The 5,000-nt window shown below is 42.4% G+C and overlaps 1 protein-coding gene across 2 annotated transcripts in view; it reads left to right on the top strand.

Annotated features, from left to right (window-relative positions):
* The window catches only part of ncoa4 (nuclear receptor coactivator 4), a 20,497-nt gene extending 19,481 nt beyond the window's left edge, over nt 1-1,016 (top strand). For both annotated transcript variants that reach the window (XM_039783868.1, XM_039783869.1), the window contains exon 12: nt 1-1,016. This exon is cut by the window's left edge and continues 297 nt beyond it. The gene's annotated coding sequence lies outside the window, so the exon portion shown is untranslated.
* Nucleotides 1,017-5,000: the final 3,984 nt, after the last annotated feature.

Genomic DNA, 5,000 nt, shown 5'->3' on the forward strand with positions numbered 1-5,000 from the left:
AAGGGGCGGGGCTAGATGGGCTAAAGGGGGCGGGGCTAGATGTGCTAAAGGGGGCGGGGCTAAAGTCGCCTTTATTTTAATCCAGCATGTTTTTATGATTTAATTTTTTAACACAATCTCTGTTCCTTTTTCTTTTGTTCTTATTTTACTGTGAAAGGGCAGAGATCCACTTCCTGTGGCCCAGACTGCAGGCTGCTTTCTTCTGACACTGCGTTCTGCACACGCTCAGTAGGGTTCCTTTCCCTCGCCGCGTTCTGCACACGCTCAGTAGGGTTTCTTTCTCTCCGACACTTAACAAACACAACGCACTTTAAAGTATCTCAATCTCTCGGATTAATAACGGAGTTATAGCTGCAGAACAGAGTACTAACAGGTATTAATGTGTGTATTAATACCTTATTAGCTCTATTAATGTGTGTATTAATACCTTATTAGCTCTATTAATGTGGTTATTAATACCTTATTAGCTCTATTAATAGATCTATTAACAGATGTGTGTCTGACTCCCACAGTTCATGCACGTGGGCCAGTTTTATTATCAATATTAATGTGAAGATTATTACATAACGTGAACACTGTGGGAGGAAACCTGCAGCTGTTGGATCTTTCAAAATAAAAGCTTCTGGACTTTATGTTTCGGTGGCTAGATGGGAAACTGCTACGGGCGCAAGTGACGCAAAATCTCCCAAAATCTCCCAGAATATAATAATATTTAAACACGTGGTGGTTCCTCGGGAAGGTTTTAATCCCAACAACCATCTTTTTATTAATTTAGCTGTTGGTTTTGATATAAAAAGACGACTTTTTCTCACATTTTCTGACTTTATTCTCAAAATCTTCCAACTTTTTCTCACATTTTCTGACATTATTCTGAAAATCTTCCAACTTTTTCTCGCATTTTGCGTCTTTCTTCTCCTAATTTAACCCCAAACCTTAAAGTCACTTCGCTCAGAGGACGCAGGAGTTCCAACTCTGATCAAAAGTCTGAATAATTTCAGAGTAAAGGTCGTAATATTACAAGAAATAAAAGTCAGAAAACTTTTGAAAGAAGTTGGAGTATTTTGAACGCCGGCGCTGCTTTGCTTCAGTTTTCGGGGTTTCCTGTGGTTTTGAGTTTCGTTGTCTGTGGTTTTGTTTTGTGGGCGTGTCCGAGATGTCAGCCAATCAGCAGCCACGTGTCTGTAAGCTGAAGGTAACGAGAGACAGAACAGCCCTCGGTTCACTTCACATTAACGTTTTGCTGCGTTGTGTTCGGCGCCTACAGAATCTGAGAACTGTGTTTCCCAGAATGCATCTGGGGGAAGCAGTGTGTGTGTGGGGTGGGTGTGGGGGGGCTTCTGTCATACTGAGCTGTGATGTCATCAGTTCTCTCTTCCTGCTGTGATTCTCTACAGAAATAAAACCTCTTGTCATCATCGCTGTGTCTTATTCTGAAAGTTCCCTGTTTACCTTTTTAACTGAGTTTTATTCTGAAAGTTCCCTGTTTACCTTTTTAACTGAGTTTTATTCTGAAAGTTCCCTGTTTACCTTTTTAACTGAGTTTTATTCTGAAAGTTCCTAGTTTATCTTATCAGTAGACTGTGGCTGGTTATTATTAGTTTTTATTCACAGACGACATCATCAGACAGAAATAAATGTTATAACTAATATTAGTGTGAGTAATAAACGTGTGTGTGTGTGTGTGTGTGTGTGTGTGTGTGTGTGTGTGTGTGTGTGTGTGTGTGTGTGTGTGTGTGTGTGTGTGTGTGTGTGTGTGTGTGTGTGTGTGTGTGTGTGTGTGTGTGTGTGTGTGTGTGTGTGTGTGTGTGTGTGTGTGTGTGTGTGTGTGTGTGTGTGTGTGTGTGTGTGTGTGTGTGTGTGTGTGTGTGTGTGTGTGTGTGTGTGTGTGTGTGTGTGTGTGTGTGTGTGTGTGTGTGTGTGTGTGTGTGTGTGTGTGTGTGTGTGTGTGTGACGAGAAACTCAAGCCCACGTTAGCAATCAGAATCCCCAAAATAGCAACAACAGCAACCAATCACGTCCTCTCTCTCTCTCCTTCCCTCTCTCTCCCCTGTGTAAACCGAGAGACTAGGCTCGTTCGAGATGAGCCAGATCTGCGCAGAATCGATCACCGGCGATCGGCGCCCAATGCATGCCGGTTAGATTTGTGTCCGACTTGATCCCGACTTGCTCTGACGTCATGCACACGTGGGCAACGATAATCTCACGAGACCAAGGCGGCCGCAGTTCTGAGACGCAGGTAGCGCAGTTGCTTTTCACCGACTGCAAGAGCCAGGCGGACGCAGGTGGACCCAGTGCATGCTGGGAAACGCCGGCCTCTCAGCTGATTGGTTCAGAATCGACTCAACATGATGACGTTTTATATAAACTTTTCATTGATTTTGAATCGGAGGGATTTTAACTGCTATTTGTCTGAGGTAAAGGCTTATTCTGTACAGAACACATGTTGTGTGGCTGATAGTTGTGTTTAAAAGTCAGAGAGACTAAATCTGTTCAGATTACGGATCATCTACAGTCTGTTGTTTATTAAAATCAGCAACAGATCGCATGTAGAGAATTTTGACAGCTACTCTGTCACAATAGAACCAACTGGAGACTGTGCAGGAGCAGATATATGGGTCTGATAACATTTTATTAAATCGGAATCGGACCCGAACGGACCACAGTGTTTGTGTCACTTCCTGTTCAGCCTGAAGGCTGCTGGAGTCAGCTGGAAAACTGTCCGATTTGAGAGCGGACTTTTGTCCCCGCCCACAGCTGCTGCCGCCTGCTCTCGTCTACTTTACAGGCGAGGCGCAGTTCATCTCGAACGAGCCTACTGTCTCCCCTGTGTAAACGGAGAGACGTGTCTCCCCTGTGTAAACGAGAGACGTGTCTCCCCTGTGTAAAAGCGAGAGACGTGTCTCCCCTGTGTAAACGGAGAGACGTGTCTCCCCTGTGTAAACGGAGAGACGTGTCTCCCCTGTGTAAACCGAGAGACGTGTCTCCCCTGTGTAAACCGAGAGACGTGTCTCCCCTGTGTAAACCGAGAGACATGTCTCCCCTGTGTAAACAGGGTCAGAGTCTCAAAGTCGGCTAATCACGAGACCAGACTCCTGATTATTTTGGTGCTCAACTCGAGCTGTGAAGCTAAAATGAAATGCAGGCCGGATAGAAGTCTGCAAGGGCCCAGATTTGGCCCCCGGGCCTCAGGTTTGACACGCGTGTGTTAGAGTGTCAGGTGGGTTCTGTGTTCTCAGCGCTGTGTTTTCCCGATGACCCCTGAAGTACACAAACACAGCTGTGTTTTCCCGATGACCCCGAAGTACACAAACACAGCTGTGTTTTCCCGATGACCCCTGAAGTACACAAACACAGCTGTGTTGACTGTCTGCTGGCGGAGGTCAAAGGTCATCAGTGATCGTCTGGGACTCCTGTCGCTGCCAGATGTGAGTCGAGCGTGCTCAGATCTAAACGGTTTACGATATAATGAGCGTTACTGAAATTTGTGAAAATAATAAAACAAACGTTTCTCTTTACAAACAATTACAGAAGATGCAAATCATTTCAAAAACGTGTTAGCTATCTGTGATTGTTAGATTGCTAACGTTCAAAACGCTGTTAGCATCTAGTAGGCTACTTGATTGCTAACGTTAGCACAAAACACCATTCAAGTGACAGCCTTTGTTGTGTTTGATTGCTAACTTGTAGCTAGCAGTCATTTCAAAAACGTTTTAGCGATCTGGGGCCTATACCATGAAGCTGGTTTAGGTGGCTAGCCAGCTATGTTTCAGTTTAGTTTCCACCAACCCTGGGTTTTAGGTACTATGAAAGTAGCTCGGCTTTAATCGGTGTTCGTTGCCATGGTATCTTACGCTGCACGGCTAACCTGCTCCGGGGCAGGTTATGTTCTGGATTTGAGATCTCAGTCTGAAGTTTGACCAATCAGCGGTGAGCAAAGAAACATATAGGTGACGTAATTAATTCCCAGCTGCTGTTCTCTGTTGCAATCATTGCAATGGCTTCACCTTTTGCTGCAAAGAAGTGTTTGTGATAAAATATTCACAAAAATAATAAAAGGTTGTGATAAATACTCACCACTTTGAATTATATTTTTATATTTTGTCTTGATCTGCTGCCAAGAACGTTTGGAGTTGGGGTTGCATCTAAAAATCAATTAATATTAATCTTTCTTAGGATGTCAAAGCTAATACATTCACATTTTACAAACATATATATATATATATATATATATATATCATACACACATTTTCATTTTATTTAATACATTTTTAATATGATTAGCCTATTCATAATTTCACATTAATGGCCTATAGAATGTATTTCTTTAACTTCGCGTAGTAATCATCAATCTTCCTCCAAGATTGTTCTCTTGCTTTGGCAGCAGAGACGGTATTACTGCGTGCTGAAAAACATTTTTATATTCTAAAATAATTTCTTGCTACTGCGTGAAAAATATATTGCTCTCGCTCTATCCATATTGAACGTGATTGGTTGTTCGGTGCCGGCGTCACTCTTTTATGTGCACGCTGGGGTAATCAGAGTTTAAGGATCAAAGCTGAGTTAAGGGAGGGAGGGGGTGGGGTGGCGGTGGGGACAAAAAAAAGGGGTGTTTTTGGGGTGGGTTTTTTTACCCAAAACAAACCCTGCACCCCGGGGTTTTTTCACCCACCCTTCTGGGACCGGGCCCTGAAAAAAAAAAAATAAAAAAATTAGTTATTTTTTAAAAAAAAATTAATAATATAAATTTTTTTGTTTTTTAAATTTTAAAAAAATTTTAAAAAACTTAAATTTTTTTAATATTATTAATATAAAAGAGGCCATTGTTTGATTGCTAACGTTAGCTCAAAACACCGTTAGCATCTAGTAGGCTACTTGATTGCTAACGTTAGCTCAAAACGTCGTTAGCATCTTGGAGACTACTTGATTGCTAATGTTAGCTCAAAACACCATTCAAGTGACAGCCTTTGTTGTGTTTGATTGCTAACTTGTAGCTAGCAGTC

The sequence above is a fragment of the Perca fluviatilis genome, chromosome 19, assembly GCF_010015445.1.
Source record: "Perca fluviatilis chromosome 19, GENO_Pfluv_1.0, whole genome shotgun sequence".
NCBI lineage: Eukaryota > Metazoa > Chordata > Actinopteri > Perciformes > Percidae > Perca > Perca fluviatilis.